This window comes from Protopterus annectens, chromosome 9.part0, assembly GCF_019279795.1.
Source record: "Protopterus annectens isolate FY-2018-M chromosome 9.part0, PAN1.0, whole genome shotgun sequence".
NCBI lineage: Eukaryota > Metazoa > Chordata > Ceratodontiformes > Protopteridae > Protopterus > Protopterus annectens.
In genome coordinates, this window is record NC_056743.1 from 1,359,363,723 (window position 1) to 1,359,381,735 (window position 18,013).

An 18,013-nucleotide genomic window follows, 5' to 3' on the forward strand; every position below is an offset into this window, starting at 1 on the left:
GATGACATGCTTGACAAGCCACGCTGCTTCGCAAGGGACGGCTTGCACCTGTCACCCTGGGATTCCGGATATTGGCTAAGGCTCTTGCCACCCCATAGTGCCTTTTTAGGCAAGGCTCAAATTCTAAACCTACCACCCTAGAAAACAAAAATGGGAAGAAATTGAGGGTAATGCTGCTCAATGCCAGAAGTCTAAATCTCAAAATGCACGCACTCGAGGCCCTTCTCAGTATGGAGAACATCGATGTCTGTGCTGTAACTGAAACCTGGTTCAAGGCTCCTGAGAGCACCCGGCACTATTAGGTTTTACCTCATATCATGCGTTCCGCCCCAAAACCCGGACCACTCCACAAAAGGAGGGGTGTATCCATATTCATAAAGGATACTCACACCTCCAGGTTGGTGGCAACGCATGAAGCTCGGAAACCATCCAGGTGCAACTAACAATAGGCAAAACTGCTCTACAAATTGTAGCATGCTACAGGCCACCCTCTCAAACTCAGGAACCCCACACAGCCTTCCTGAAGACACTGGAGGGTATAAATGTATCTCCAAACACCATCATATTGGGTGACTTCAACTACCCGAATATAGACTGGGAACATTACTCAAGCCCTAACTTTCTAGCCCAACGGTTCCTGGAGTTCATAAATTCAAATGCCATGGAACAGCTAGTCACTGTTCCCACGAGAGGAGAAAATATACTAGATCTCATTGTCACAAACATGGGGATAAAATGCTCCACACCGGAAGTATATCCCTCATTGGTGAGATCTGATCATAAACTAATCTCACTGGAAATCCACATCCCGCCCCCACCCCAAACAAAAAGACCATAGTGAAGAACTTCTAAAGCAAACTTCACACTACTCAAGACTGGTGTGGTATCCTTCAAGGCCCCTGAGTCAGAGGAAACCACAACCCAAGCTGCGGAAGCCCTTACAAATGCCTTCTATGAACACCTCCAGGACTGCATGGATCAGGCAATCCCAAATAAAACCAAGACTCTTTCCACAAAGGGCAAACGTCCAGTCTGGTGGACCCCAGCCATTAACAAACTTTACAATAAGAGGAGAAAGCTATTACATGATAGAACAAAATCCATAAAAGGGAAGTCACCCCTGATCATTATTAGTAAAAAATACGAGCACTCATAAAATCAACTAAGGCCAATTTTGAGAGAAAAATTGCCATGGATTCAAAGGACAATCATAAGGCCTTTTTCAGCTATGTTAGGAACCTGGGTGGAAACTCACAGATATGCTCAGAATTAGTCCAAAATGATACAAAAATCACTGAACCCACAGACATTGCCAACATACTGGCAGACAGGTTCAGTGCAAACTTCACCCCTCTCCCCTAAAGGAGAGATAACTATCCCAGCCGAGTGTAGCCTCCCGGACATCTCAAATGCGCAGGTGAAAGCTGCTCTCTAAAGCTAAAAACACAGCATCAATGGGACCGGATGGTGTCCCGGCTGTGTGCTACACGAGCTAAATGAGGAATTAAACCCGCACATAAGGCAGCTGTTTAATCTCAGCCTTACCACAGGATACGTGCCCAAGGAGTGGCGACGGCAACTGTGGTCCCACTCCACAAAGGTGGCGCTCACGGACCCTGGTAATTACCGCCCATAAGCTTAACAAGTCTAGTCTGCAAAGCTATGGAGAGGATCATAATGGAGCTCATAAACAAAGATATAGGGGACTTGCAGACATTGGACCCGACCCAGTTTGGCTTTGTCAAGGGAAGATCATGCCTTTTGAACTTGGTCGACTTCTTGAAATAGTCACCAAGGCCATTGATGAGGAAAGGCAGTCCATACAACCTACCTTGACCTTGCAAAGGCTTTCGACACAATACCCCACTCGGGTATTGTAGAAAAACTTACCAGCTTAAATGTAAACCCATATGTCACAAGATGGGTTGCAAACTGGCTTAAGGACAGAACCCACAGGGTTAGAGTTGCTGGCGCTGTGTCAGACTCCAAGCCGGTCACAAGTGGTGTCCCACAGGGCTCGGTCCTTGGCCCCTATTGTTTGGCATCTACTTCTCAGAAGTACAGGCCAACATGGGAGGACTTTGGCTGACAAAGTTTGCAGATGACTGCAAACTGGGCGCCATAGTGGAAAGTGCATCGGACACTGATATCCTTCAGAAGGGACTCACGGAAACAGATAGCTGGTGCCAGAGCCATGGCCTGAAGTTAAATGCCAAAAATGTATAGTCATACCCTTCGGGAAAAACAAGGTAACCCCAAGCTACCATATAGGTGGCAATCCACTAAGGACAGAAGAGGTTATCAGGGACCTGGGGACCCAGGTTGACAGTGGCCTTTCTTTGAGAGTCACAATGCTAAAGTGGTTAGAAAGACCTTCTACATTGCCCACCTGATCATGAAGGGATTCACATCCAGATCTAGTGAGGTCATTGTTCCCTGTACTCTTCACTTATCAGACCAATGATCGAGTACAATGCCCCATTCGGGATGTATCTCACCCGACATCTGCAGCAATTGGAGAGACCCCAAAAGTTCCTCACCAAAAGGATAAAGGGACTCCAAAATCTGTCATATGCTGCCAGATTGAAGAAACTCCAGCTCTATTCAGTCGCATACCGTCCTGCTCAGAGGTGACATGTGCCTGACATACAAGGCCATGTCCAACCCGGAATTAATGGACATGCTCCACCTCAAAAAATTCCAAATCCACCAAAACCACTAGAGCAAGCGACTTAAACCTTAGCACGGATATAAATAGGACGTGCTGGAGGGATAGATTTATCACTCAGAGACTCCCTATGCTGTGGAATAAAATCCCGGTCCATGTGAGGCAGAGCACCTCGCTGACTCTCTTCAAGAGAAATCTAGACCTGTGGATGGGAGATCGTAGGTTTACCCCGGGAATCATCTCTGGGTCACTGCTGGACAGAGGCACAACAAACTAATGGGCACAGTATTTTTTCATATAAGGGGTGGCGTAAGCCACAATAATTTGGGCTAGGCTTATAAATGCCTTAGGGCAGATAGCCTAGTATAAACCTATGAACCTATGAACCTATAATAGTAATCCTTATACTGTTTTATGGCTATAGGGTTAGTGCTGTATGTGGAGACATTTGAGTATGAATTTCACAGTTGTGCACAGATTTCTTTAATGGTTATTTATTTTTTTTAAAGTACATTCTATTTTTTTTTTTGCAAACTATGACAGTTAAACTCTGTGTGCTGATATATAGCTTTGTAAGGTGAATAGATGTGTTTTATTTTGTTATTTCATAGACTTTTGCAACATTAAATGAAGCATGATGTCCCTGAGCTGAAATGGTTAAGCAATATGTTGATATCTTTTTTTGCCTATGTGTGGGTTCAAATTTCAGTGTATATACGAACAACCAGAGAACTGCCAAATGAATGAATGAAAAACAACTCTCAAATTTCAGTGTAGCCTATTTTGGATGCTATCATGGCAGTTATGCATTTCCTATTAAACAACACATATGGGAGATCTGTACTTGGTTGCTAAGCTACACATTAGAGATTTTACACATCTCACATGTCTCTAGTGCATTGAAGCCTATAGCACTTAGGCTGAGGATGACTACGGATATCTGTGTTATCCACAAAGTTTCTAGAAACACCATACTTCTGTTAATAGTGATGTTTGTGTAAATGCTGGGTAATACATACATACATACATACATACATACATACATATATATGTTACCTCTGCATTTTAATTTGCACAACAGTCTTTTATAATCCATTACTTCTTTTCATTAGCTACCCTCCTACCTAAATTACATGTAAAGGTTTACAGCTGAACCCTAATTCCTTTAAAGGCTGTTTGTGTGTTTCAAGTGCAGACAAATGTTTTCTTGGAAATCTGAACTGTTATAGCTGTGAGGTACTGCTGTGAGCTGTGTGATGACATACAGTCACAACTGCACAGTTATGTTGTTCAAATCTAACCACAGACATTACGTATATCATTGGACGTAATTGAATACTATTACACAGGCTGCGTGATATTGTTATGAATCGTGGTGCTTTTGTTCTATGTATGTTACAGATATCATCAATTCACATTGCACAATGCATTTTGGATATATTACATACAATGTGATGTTAAATGCATATTTATTTATTTATTTTATTTTACATTTGTTGACCGGGCTAGTCTAACTGGATACATGTCCATTTTCAGTAGATGCCCGGGGAGAAAAGCTCCAAGCATCTGCAGTGAGTAAACAATACAATATATAGTAATAGTCAAGTGGATTACAGTACATTAGCTACATAGTACATTAGCTAGATAGGTCAGAACAAATGTTTACAGAGTAAGTTAGTAGGTTTAAGCTAAGATTAAATACAGAGAACCAAAAACATGAATTTTTTTGTTTTGTTTTGTTTAGTACTACAGATAGGTGAGATAAAACAGAAGAGTAGAGAAGTATAGAGAGAGTAGGAGGTGAAAGAGATATCAGTCTGTGTTGGAGCAGGGACACAGCCAGTGAGTTATAAGATATTCTTTCAGATGCTTTTTAAACAGAATAGTGGAAGCAAGGGAGGAAAGTTCAGTAGGAAGCTGGTTCCAGATCTTCCCTACTGTGTTGGTGAAAAGTGAGTCTCCTGCTTTGTTATTTGATTTAATAGTGGAAACTAGAAGCTTATTGGATGAGCGTAGTGCAGCAAGATTTTTGTAGGGTGAAATCAGGTTAGTGAGGATAGGGGTATTTTTAGGGTGGTAAAGGATTTTTTGGGTGATAACAATTTGTTGATAAAGTAGTTGGTTCTGCAGTTCTAGCCATCCCAGTTGTTTTAGGTTAAGACAGTGGTGAGTTCTAAAGGTGGTGCCAGTGTCAAATCTGGCTATGTTATTGTAACTGGTGGAAAGTTTGGTGAGACTGTTTTTTGATAGATTGGTATATATTGCTGAAGCATAGAAGAGGGTAGACATAAGGTGGGTTTGGACAATAGTTATTCTGGCTGAAGGGGAAAGGAAGGGTTTGATTCTGTAAAGTGTGCCTAGTTTTTTGTTGACTGACTTTATAGTAGAGTTAATGTGATAATCAAAAGTAAGGTTATTATCAATTGTTACTCCTAGAAGATGGGTTGAAGTATCTGGGGATATGTTGGTTGCATTGTTGGAGGTTATTGTGAAGTGCAGTTGAGGTGATTTAAGAGTTGGGGCAAAGAGCAATAACTTTTTTTTGGGGGCTCAGGAGGAGGCAGTGTTGCATGAACCAATTTTCAACACTGCTAAATACTGTTTGGGTGAGAGACTGCAGATAGGTTATGGACTTAGCTGAACAAATTCAAGTGGAGTCATCTGCATATTGTATGCAGGTGGCCTGAGGAATTTTGGTATGTAGGTCATTGATAAACAATGAGAAAAGTAGAGGTCCTAAAATAGAGCCTTGGGGTACTCCAGTGTTCACAGGAAGGGATTTTGAAAGATTATTATCCCACAATACTGCTTGTTGTCTGTTTTCCAGATAGGATTTAAACCAATTTAATGCTTGTGGGTCAAGAGATTGGGCTTTTAGAATGTCTATAAGGATATTATGGTTGACCATATCAAAGGCTTTTGAAAGGTCAATAAATAATGCAGAGGAAAAAGTGTTATTGTTACGATTTTTGTTTATGGAGTCAGAAAAGGACAGAAGGGCAGTTGTTGTGCTATGGAAAGGCCAAAAGCCATGTTGGCAGTTGGCAAGTAGATTATTTTGGAGAAGGTGGTTAAGTAGTTGTCTGTGTATGCACTTTTCTATTATCTTAGCAATTGGGGACAGTAAGGCGATAGGCCGAAAGTTGGAGAGTTCAGGAGATGACCCACCGTTATGTAGAGGGATGATGTGGGATACTTTCCAAATGGAGGGGATTTTGCTTTCTAAAATTGTTCTATTTATAAGGATGGAGATGGGATAGGCAATAGCTTTTGCTGCTATTTGCAGGTATTCAGCTGGATGACAGTCAACAGAAGGGGTGCATGGTTTTAGTTTTTGAAGGAATTTGCAAATGAGTGATATAGGTATCGGTTGTAGTTGAAAGGTAGGAGATGGAGTCTTTGTGGTATTTAATGGGGATGTGGTAATAGGTGGTAAAGTATTGGCTAGGGTTTGAATGGCTTCAGTAAAGTAGTTATTAAAGGCATCAGGAATTTGGTTAGAGTTATTTTGGTTGAAACCTGTTGGGGCAGGAGTTTTAGAGTACCCTGGCTGAAGAAGTTTGTTTATGCCAGACCAGAATTTTTGTGGTTTTTGCTGATGAGTTTGTTGGAGGTGAAGGTAATAGTGTTTTTTGTCTCTGAGAATATCTTTCTTGGTTGCATTTCTTACCTGTTTATAGTAAAGGTGATCTGATGGACATTTAGAGACTCTCCATTTGGCCCAAATTTTATTTCTGAATAGGATCTTTTGCCTAGCTTCTTTAGTGAGCCAGGGGGCAATTTTGGTCCTTATTCGGGAAGAACGATAGGGTGCGTGGTAATCTAGGATCTGAAGGAATCTAGTGTTAAAGTAGGTCACTGCATCATCAAGTGGAAGATGAGACATAGGTGACCAGTCACATGCTTTCAGTTCATTTTGGAAGCTCTCTTGGTTAAAAAAATTTTTGGAACGTGAGGTTTTAAAATTATTAGTAGTAGGGCTATGGATTCTTTGTTTAATAATATAGATTAGCATGTGGTCACTAATATCGTCAGGAAGTGTTCCTGGTATATAAGTATCACGGTGGCTGTTTATAAGTATCCAGTCTAGAGTGGTTTCCTTGCTGCTTGGCTTATGGATTCTAGTAGGAGTGGTTATAATTTGTGAGAATCCGTAAAGATTTATATGATTGGGAGGATTAAGGGAACTGCAGGTAGCCCAGTCTATATTAAAATCACCTAATACAATGGTTTCCTGAGGTAGGTGGGTAGAGAGGTAACTAAGTCAGTTTTTCAAGAGTGTTGATATTGTTTCCAGGGGGGAGATTGCGCAGATTAGATAGATAGATTTGGAGTTGTTGATTTGAAGTTTGGCACTAAGAGTTTCTGAATTGGTATCTGATGGTAGGAGCACATTGAAGGAAGAAACTTGGAGTTCAGATTTATATAGAATGGCTACACCTCCACCCTTTTTATAGCAGCTTATGTAGGGCACATGGCAGCACTTGTACATTTATTTTACTTGTAATGGAATATATACACACACAGCTTCACATTAGGCTGATATATGTATGGACATGTCCATACAAAGTGACAAACACATGTATACCGACACATATAGGTCTGCCTATCAATCTGCATTTATAAGTCTATGTGCACATATGTACTATATGTAATAAATTGTATTCATGTATATGTACAAACAGGAAGATTGCAACATTGAAGTATAGTACATCTTACACATGTATACACAATTTATTATTTATGACATAACACCACAATATGTTCAGCATACAATAAATGTGTACATTTATTGGCCTTTTGTCCACATGATTAAGCATATCTGTACATTTCAGCAATGTTATCAAGCATACTAGTAATTACAGGTATTTATAGTACTTATAGCATATTAGTGTGTGTAATGCTTCACCGTGTATTCATAGATGCAAATTGTTTGATTTCCATAAATTCATACAATTACAGCCAAGATCGAGGTAGGATTCTGGTTTGCTGTATAAGCATAGGTGATAGTTTTCCTGTTTGTCTACAGTAATCTTCATATGAGCACAATAGCAAGAGTGACACATAAATGACTGAATATGCAAAATGTGATGTTGAATGTCAGTGCTATTTAACATGTAATAATCACTATTTCTCATTGTTCTATTGTTGTATATGGCAGTAATTATGTACTGAACATAAGCAATCATTCTGTTTCTGTAATACATCTTCTTTTCCTGTTTCTAGCTGTTGAAGACTGTGCCCTAAATCATGCATTGAAAATAAAGCATATATACAGGCTTGTGGAGCAGGGGAGGGAGAGAGGTATCACTTTCCACCTTTATTTCTCCAGAAATCATGTTATCATATTAAATATTCCAGCTTAGATGTGTAGTCGTACAACATTCAGGCATGCTAGTATTTATGTCAGATTTCCCATAATGCACCTGCAAGATAAGTGCAATATTTCATTGTTTATTTTGAATAACATTAATGTGTGCACAATTTTAGTGGAAGGTTGCCTTAGGAGTTATCAACAGGAGTGTTTTATTAAATTGAAGTTATGCAATGTTTGTTGACACAATCTAAATGAAAGGCATCTGTGTTCAACTAATGTGATGATGTTAACTTAAATGGTTTGTGTATAAATTGCTTAGGTTTTTGTAAAAATTTATGGGTTTTGTGTTCTCAGGTCTTTTGAGGGTGGCTGCTTTCTCAGCATTCTTAATGCTGTTTGCTGGTCTGTATTGCTATGTATTTCTCAAGTTCCATTTCTCTCTTCATATTGTGTATCTGTACTGTTGTGGTTTATTAAATGCTATACTGCATGCCATTTCCTGTCATTGGTGTACTGCTTGTCAGTTATAGTTTTACTGTATGTGTGTGTTGTTGCATAGTATATTCATAATCGCCATTATGTTTTTTTTTTAACTGTGGGGATGTCTATGTAACCATATATATGTGTGTCATATACTTAATTTCTAAGTATAACATGCTGTCACTTATGGTTCTGTAGTTTTTCAAATGCTTTCAAATTCCAATGATAGGATGTTGTGATGTCACCCATTAACCACTTTGCATTGCTCATCTCATTTGTATCTATTTTTTAAGTGCACCATTGCTTGTTAATCAAATAATGCATTTTAAACATGGGATGTAAACATGGTGCATTATTTGCTCATAATGCTAAGTTATATATTAGAAATTTAAATGTCATGTTAATACCTCAACATAAATGTGTAAGGCAGGAGCTCCATTTCTAAGGAGTTGTCAGAGTCTGTGCCTGATATTGGGCCTAAAGGTCTAGTACCAGTGTTAATTTGTACTGGGTTAATGGAACCTTGTGTTAGTGTGGCTTGTATGAAACTAGGTACTGTATGCCATGTAATATATCAGAGTAATTAAATTATATTGTATGATGGGCACACAGGCCCATTTGTGGTCTTCTATTCATATCGTCAATATATGAATATTATGACATTTAGAATGTTGCATAATCATGGCAGTACACTCATTATTACACCTTTATGTCTTTTGTTATACAACTTATAAATAAACCATTATGGTGTCATGACGAATGTACTGTGTTATAATATAACCTGAGTAAATATTTCGCAAGTTCGAAGTTTTGATGTTATTAACTGCATGTTATATACTCTCTTTAGAATTAAGTTAGTGTTTATCTGATTGTGTTTTATTATAGACATGTTTGGCATGTTACTATGATGTACATTACACACAGTTTTATAAACTAGCATAAAATGGATTTATGCCTGACATCACATAAGGTTTTAGAGTTGGATAAGTTCATACACTAGTGTAGCATCACATACAAAGTATTTAAATACGTAGATTGTGTAAGTTTGTATGATGTTTATTTAGACGTCGATGTTAGTTTAATATCTGTTATGTATGTGTACTGTATTTTTCTGTGCTGAACTTTAACAGAGTGTGAGGTCTGTGCTGGCTCACCAATCAGACAATGACAATGGTGACATGACAGACCACTGCCTGCCAAGTTGTACTCCAAGGACCAGGATGATGACCGTGAAGGGATGATAATGATGGTAATAGACTGGGACCTGCCTATGCCATTGTTCCTATGGCTCAGCATAGGAGATGTCCACCACCATGCCAGGCAGAGTTTTGGGAACAGATCCGGGATGTTATGATAGAAGTCTTCCAGATGCAAATGAGGGACCTGATGGGTAACTTCTTTTGGGACATGGGATGGGTCATGTGCAACTCCTGGAAGATCATGAGAAAGATCTTTCATAATGTTTGACCCCATCAGGGTGGTCCTTTAGGACTTTAAGTATTGTCTGTGTGATCCGCTTTTGTAATGCTACGACTATGATGCTTTCCATATTCAAATATTTATGATCTAGGCATAATTGTGCAAACATCGCATATTGCTGTCATGCCATATGTGGCTTTATCTTGCTGCTGCAGTATGACACACATTACCAAATGACACATGCATTAGCTGTTATTTACATGATCATGCTGTCATTACTGCATACATTCTACCATATGGGCATGAGTGCTACTCATTAAATGTCTGTCTGTGCGTACACCTATGCATGCAGTGCAGCATAATATTACGTGCAACATACTCTGGCCCTGTATCTAGGATCATAGGTTCATATGTTGGTACTAGGCTATCGGCCCTAGGGCCTATACAAGCCTAGCCATAACAATTCCCTGGATATTTCTTCCCACAAGATTTACTTCCCTTGACCCCTGTCTAGCAGGGCGACTGACATGATCTCCGGGGTGAATTTCTTATCTCCCATCCAATCATCAAGGTTCCTTTTGAAGAGGGCCAAGGAGGTGCTCTGCTTGACATGTATGAGCAGTCTATTCCAGAGTATGGTGAGTCTCTGGGTCAGGAACCTATCCCTCCAGCATGTTTTGTTCATTGTGATGACAAGGTTTAGATCCCTGGAGCGTGTGGCTCTGAGGGATTGGGATTTCTTTAAGTGGAGCATGTCCAGCAGCTCAGGGATTGACATGGCCTTGTATGTTAAGCAGAAATCAGCCCTGAGTAGACAATATGCCACAGAGTATAGCTGGAGTATTTTTAGATGGTCAGCATATGGCATCTGCTTTAGGCCTGTGATTCTTTTAGTGAGGTATTTCTGCGGCCTTTTCAGCTGTTGCAGATGTCTTGTGAGGTACTTACCAAACGGGGCGTTATACTCTATAATGGGTTTATTAAGGGATGAGTACAGTGGGACAATGACCTCCTTTTTTCTGGATGAAAAGCCCTTAATGATGAAGTGTGCCACATAGAAGGATTTCCTGACTGTTGTGGCAGTATGGTTATCAAAGGTGAGACCACTGTCCACCTGTGTCCCTAAGTCTCTCTGTTGCAGTTAGCATAATGTGAGTGGGACATGATTGTTCTACTTGTGTTGTTCCTGCATATACTTAGGAGGGATGATATCAACTCACATACTACATTATTCCCATTCTTTTCACATAAAACACTGAGGTCAGTCAAGAGTGTTTATTTGCACATTATCCATGTGTACGTATTGCACCTATTTGTGTATTGGTTGTTGATGTCTTTTGTCTGTTCAACAACATGACATAATTGATTTTGTAACTTATGTACCATTTTTGTGTCATGCTGTCTCACTGGCACAATGACCTTGTATGTGGCATGTTGTTTTTGACTTCTGTGACTGGTACATAAGCACATGTATCCTTGACATACTGCATTGATATTTACTGGCACCTTAGTGAATACATGAAGGTGATTCTTTGTTTAGCATCATTCATGACTCCCTTGTTTGTCAGAATCCTGCTTATGTCAATAGCCAGTCTTTTTGATAATAGTTTATATTACGACATGTATACATGGATTTGCATACATGTATGTGTGTACGAATTTGTAGTGCATATGCACTGATTTACATGGATGTATATGTGCAAGACCATAATATGATTAACACACGACCGCCCTTGTAATATGTGACTGTTAACATGCATTTATTCCATTTTTCTGTGCTGTACTTATGTATACAAGATGGTCCTTTGAAGAGTTCCTACTCATGTATGCTGATATTTATATCAATAATGGTGATTGTGTTACCTGTTGTATTATGCTTGCAAGGCAGTATATATGTATATGTGATACTCAAACCTACTTTTATTGTATACCTATGCCATTTACTGATTAACTGTTGCATAGTACTGTGTTGCTTGTGTCATTTGCACACAGACATGTTTGATGTTGGCCAGTGCATTACCCACTTGAGAGGCCTAAATCTAATATGCGACAACAACAAAACCTGCTGGAGAGGCAGGTTTGTCTCCTAGAGGCTGCCCCATCTCTGGCACAGACTTTCCATACATGTCAGAGTACCCCGCTGACCCTCTTCAAGCGCAACCTTGATGAGTGGATAGGAAACCACAAATTTGTCCCAGGGGTTCCACCTTTCTCCCTCACTGACAGGGGTGACAGGTGCTGACTGAGTTTTCTTTTTTGGGGATAAACTCTTGGCTAGGCTTGTACGGGCCCCAGGGCCATTAGCCTAGTAACCTTCTATGATCTTATATATGCAAATTACCCTTTAAGATATCAGGTGTTTCAGCTAAATAGCAATTCTGAATACCCATGACTTTTCTTTAAGTCTATTTATGGACAATTGCAGACAAATAAAGCCAAACCCCACTAGCTGTGGGTATGCATGTTTCAAACTTCTTATGGCATCATCAGCACAGCATAAGTGGAATGTTTAGCTAACAGTTGGCAACACAAGGGTGTGGTATCCAACTGATATCCATAAACATTACGATGACTGCAAAATATCCAACTAACAAACTAAAACAAAAGTCATGGATGTCTATAAAGAGACTTAAAAGAAAAAGTCATGGACATTCAGAATTGCCATTTAGCTGGAACACCTGATATCCTTAAAGGGCAATTTGCATATATCCCATGCCGCCAAGAGGTTTAAGGTATCACACAGTGGAAAGTCTAGCTTTGCTAGATTTTTCTTTTTGTGTTTTTGAGAATATTAGGAATGGAAAAGATACGGAAAGAGAAGGAGGGTAAAAGAGTAGGCATAAACATATAACAAATATTACAAGACATAGACAAATTATGGGAATACACGTAAAGGAGGCATAAGGTACACAGACAGCATAGATATAGACTATACAACACAGCTGAAAGAAACGTGACAAACAGGGATACATACCAGCCATGATGCAACACAAAAATACATATGTAGCAATGTACAAATCATTACTGAGATGCTGCAAACTGTGTGACAGTCATACCAGAATGAGTTGGAGTACACTAAATGGGGTGTCCCATCATTGCTGTACACATTGGATATCGAATACAATCATCCACTAGGCTGTCAGTAGTGTAAGGAAATGCAAGAGTAGACTAGAACCTCTCTCTATGCATGTGAAAGGCAAACAACCAAGCACACTGCCAAACAGCAGTACCACAGCAAAACATTAATCTGACTGTGTAATAAACAAATATGTATACATACCACAAACGAGTCTATATTAGAAGCACAAAAGTACTTCTGAGCAAATACGATAACAGCAATACATATTCATCAAATCACATTTAAGCGATTCGATGAATATGTCATAGGGCAAGGAGATAGTTGGCCAGCTTCACGGAGTTGTCCTTTCCTTCCCTATAGTGCGATCTCAGAGTTGGTATATTTAGTTAGGGGAGTGTGGGGGGGGGGGCAAAGCCCCCCTTCTGTTTATGGTGTTAAATAATTTTTTTTAGCGAATGGCTGCATAACTTTTTTCCCTAGGGGAAAAATTCGATTATGTGGCAGTTCGCTATTTTCAGGTTCCATGCATTGTGTGTTGACTTTTATGTAGTCGCACATATGCACTTTCGGTCTTATAATATAGACTCACCACAAACACAGGAGAAATGGGAGCCATATCTCAAAGACATATGCCATGCCAGAGGCAACACAGATGGTTTGTCAGGTAAACAATGTATATTTGTAACAGGCAATGACATAACATAATCCAACAGAAAGAAGGTTCATCACACATAGCCACACCAATGCCATAATCATAGCAATGACATGGCATATGACATAAATGGTGATACATATATGATTAAAAAAGTTAAGGAATGCAAGTCTGGGCATAGGCAGAAAGTATATAAATCCCTAGGTAATGCACAATACACAAGTACAACATAAACAATGATGGAATCTATTCAATTGCCACCATCTTGTTTGCATATGCCTTACATGTGTATGATGAACAAGATGGTGATACACGGTAACATTGTACTAGTAAACCTACATTATAACAATGACACCATACAAGAAGGTAAACATGCACATGACATATGTCATGCATATGTGAAAAATGTATGCCAAAGCCATAATGGTGAAGGGGGATGGACAACACAGGCCCACATCAATGAGGAACTGCCAGCAAGAGAAAGTAGCCATAGAATAAAGCAGGACAACCATAGCCAAGGAGACACAGTGCACATGTATGTGACAACAATACAAGATGAACTGCAAGTCCTCACAATACACAGATCACCTCTGAGCAATCTGTATGATACCGAGTAAAGTGATAGTGATTTGAGCTTGTCCACATAAGACAGGTGTTGGAGGCCATGGATTCTCTTTGTGAGGTATTTCTGTGGCCTTTCCAGTTGGTGCAGGTGTTTGGAGAGGTACATATCAAATGAGGCATTATTCTCAATTATAGGTCTAATGAGGGAGGAGTACAGAGAGGTAATAACTTCCTTTTTTCTGGATGCAATCCCTTTACTTATGAGATGAATCAAGTAAAAGTCTTTTCTGACCACTGCCGACACATGATGGTTGAATGTGAGATTGTTGTCAACATGAGTACCCAGGTCTCTCACCACGGGTTGTGTGCTTAGGGGGTTGCTGTTGATGTGCTAATAAGTAGGGGACATGTTTTTGCCAAATGGTATGAGAATACTTTTTTTGCTTTTAACTTAAGGCCATGGCTTTGGCACCAGTTATTTGTAGCTGTGAGACCCTCTTGCAGTATGTTAATGTCATTTGGGGAGTCAATGACATCACCCAACTTACAGTCATTCACAAACTTGGTCAGCCACAAGCCCTTGGTCTTTGCCTGGGCTTCTGAGAAGTAGATGCCAAACAGTAGGAGTCCCAGAACAGATCCCTGGGGAACACCACTAGTGACAGGTCTGCTGTCGGTGGTGCCCATTCTGACCTTGTGGGTCCTATCTGTGAGTCAGTTGGCCACCCATCTGATGAGATAGGGATTAACACCAAGTTGTGTTAGCTTTTCAATGATGCTTGAGTGGGGGATTGTGTCAAAGGCCTTGGCCAGGTCAAGCTAAGTTGTATGTACTGACTTTCCCTCATCCAGGTCCTTGGTGACAGTCTCAAAGAAGTCAACTAGGTGCAATAGGCAAGATCTGCCCCTGATGAATCTGATTTGGGTGGGGCCGAGTGTTTGGAGATTGCCTATGTCCTTGTTTATGAGATCCATAATAATACCGCCATGGCTTTACAGATCAGACTTATCAAGCTAATGGGGTGATAGTTTCCTGGGTCAGTAGGGGCACCACATTTGTGCAACGGGATGACAATGGCAGTTCTTCACTCTGCTGGAATGAAGCCTGTAATTAGGCTGTGGCTGAATAAGGTGCTCAATGGCAAAGCTATTTTTTGCTGAATATGGTGCAGAATACAGCGTGGGATATTATCAGGTCCCATGGAAGCTGTGATCCTTGCCTTGGATAGGGTCTTTAACACTTGATCTACGGAGATGTGAGGTGTGGGACAAGTAGTGGGGATGTTGACTGGGCCTTTGGGGGGCAATAAGGGGGTGATGTTTGCACTGAACCTATCAGCTAGTAGGTTGGCTATGTCAGCAGGATCAGTGTAAGTGGTACCATTAAGTGCTAATTCGGAACAAACTTGGGCTTTGCCATGGAGGTTCCTAATGTAACTGAAAAAGGACTTGTGGTTTCTCTTTCTTTCAGAAGCTAGTTTCAACTCATAATTGGCTTTGGAGTTTTTCACTAGTGATGTAATTTGCATGTTGAGACAGTGGAGGGAGATTTTCCGATTTGGAATTTGTTCCTTTTTATCCTTGGACAACAGTTTCTTCCTTTTGTTGTAAAGCCTGTTGCTAGGCAATGTCCACCAGACAGGTTTGTGATTCCTTGAGGAGCAGGTTTTAGTTATTTTGGGTATGGCTGAGTCCATACAGTTGTACAGGTGCTTGCGTACTGTTCAGCATAGTTGTCTGCATCCTCTGAGGGGGTCAGTGGTGTGAAGCTGTTGATATCCTCCCTTAGGAGGGTGTAGTCAACTTTTGGGAATTTTTTTTAGCCTGGTTACTGCTGGGGAGGGGTTGAGTGAAATAGAAACTTCGAATGAGACAGACTGATGATCTGCTCTCACCAGGGAAGAACATACTATGTGAGTGGTGTAGTGATCACCCATGTTGGTGAGAACCAAGTCCAGTATGTTATCTCCCCTTGTGGGGGATGAGACCAGCTGGTCTAGTGCATTAGAGTTGATGAAGTCAAAGAATTGTTGGGTGAGTGCATTAGTGCAGGAATAGTTCACCCAGTCTATGGTGGGGTAGTTGAAACCACCAAGGATCAGGGTGTTAGAGGTACCTTGATGGGGTCAAGTAGGTCCAGGTAGGAGGAGTGGGTGTCCTGAGACATGGAGGGGGGGGTCTATAGCTAGCTATAACTTGGATGGGTGTCTTGCCAATTGTCAGTTGCACCTGGTGTAATTCCAGTGCATCATGCTGGTAAACCAGTCTGGAGGTGTGCCTATCTTTAATGTAGCTAGAGACTCCACCACCCTTAGTCTTTCCATCTATTCCATGTTGCCTCTAATACAAGAGGTTTAAGGTATCACACAGTGGAAAGTCTAGCTTTTTTCTTTTTGTGTTTTTTAATATTCTTAAAAAATCGGGCCTATTCCCACCCAAAAAAATAGTTCATGACCTCCTGCATCTCCCTCTGACCTTCATCTTCCATCGTACCTTTTGTGTGTCCCTGTTCTTTACCCTCATCCCACATCTGCTTTTCTATCACCTTATTCCCTTGGATCTGTATTACTTTTATTCCCCAAGCATAACCACACCCATTATTAGCTATAGTTAGTCGTGGCAAAGTGGCCGTGTTTGCCCTTCGCCTTGCCTAATTATTATGCTGGATTCCACCAATTATGATGGATGTATTTATATATGTCTGTCTATGTATTATGGTGGTATCCGAAAGTATTTTTGGATAATTGTCACTTTTCAGACATAACTGCTGATGCCTGTTTGTCTTCATTTAGTACTTTCTACATAATAATAAAAGTTCCATTGGGCTTGTATAACTTCCATAGATGTGCGTTGGTAATGTACATACATGTATTACTCTCTGAACAAGTTTATGTGGAATGCATATTTGATATGGCTGATTGTGGCTGCGCTGATATCACTGGTATGTCTGCTTTGCGCTGAGGTATTGTCTGTAGACTGGGGCAGAGTTGCCTATTATAAAACAACCAATGTAAAATAAAAAACAAATCCAAGTAAAACGACAAAACCAGGATCCAACACAAGTTTATTCGATAGTCCCTAGCGCTTCGGCTTACGCTTTCAAGGAGAATACTATCAAAACTTCAAGACACATATTTATACTATAAAATATCTATTAAACAATTAAACAATTAATTACAAAAAAACTTTCCAATTACATTCAACATTAATACCATCAGGAGCCATCGTACCATATTTTAATATAAAAACTGTTTCTTTATATAAAAGCTTCTTTTTAACTATTTCATCATTTTTATCCATACCAATGTGTTCTAAAATAGTAGCTAACAAACCCTTCAGGTTGCTATTATGATGGTCTTTAAAATGCATTGCAAGAGGGCTTTCCATTTTTACATTTTTAATGTCCCTTACGTTTTACTGCAGCCTAACCTTAAAGGCATGTTTACTCTCTCCTATATAAAACAATCCACCCAGACATTTCAATGCATATATAACTATTTCTGTGTTACATGAAAATCTCCCAATAGGGTTAAAACTTTTACCATTAATATGGTCAAATGTTTTACTTACATATTCACATGAAATACACTTCCCACATGGGTAAGTTCCCATTAAATTCATATTATTATTTAAATACCTTGGGGGTAAGAAATCTGGCATGTACCAGCATATCTTTAAGATTTCTACCTCTCTTATAAGAAAAAGTGATATTTCTTGAAAAAATGTCCATCAAATCTTTATATTTAAATAACGACGTCCAATAAAATTGGACTACCTGCCTAACTTCTTCTGACAACAAATCATAGGTCAGTGTCATGTAAACGTTCTTTAAAA

At 39.9% G+C, this 18,013-nt stretch overlaps 1 long non-coding RNA gene across 1 annotated transcript in view; it reads left to right on the plus strand.

Annotated features, from left to right (window-relative positions):
* LOC122812079 overlaps positions 1–18,013 on the plus strand; it is a 216,122-nt gene that overhangs the window by 194,372 nt on the left and 3,737 nt on the right. Inside the window, exon 2 of the long non-coding RNA XR_006366335.1 lies at positions 7,895–7,972. This is a non-coding gene — a long non-coding RNA (uncharacterized LOC122812079). The remainder of the gene's footprint in view (positions 1–7,894; positions 7,973–18,013) is intronic.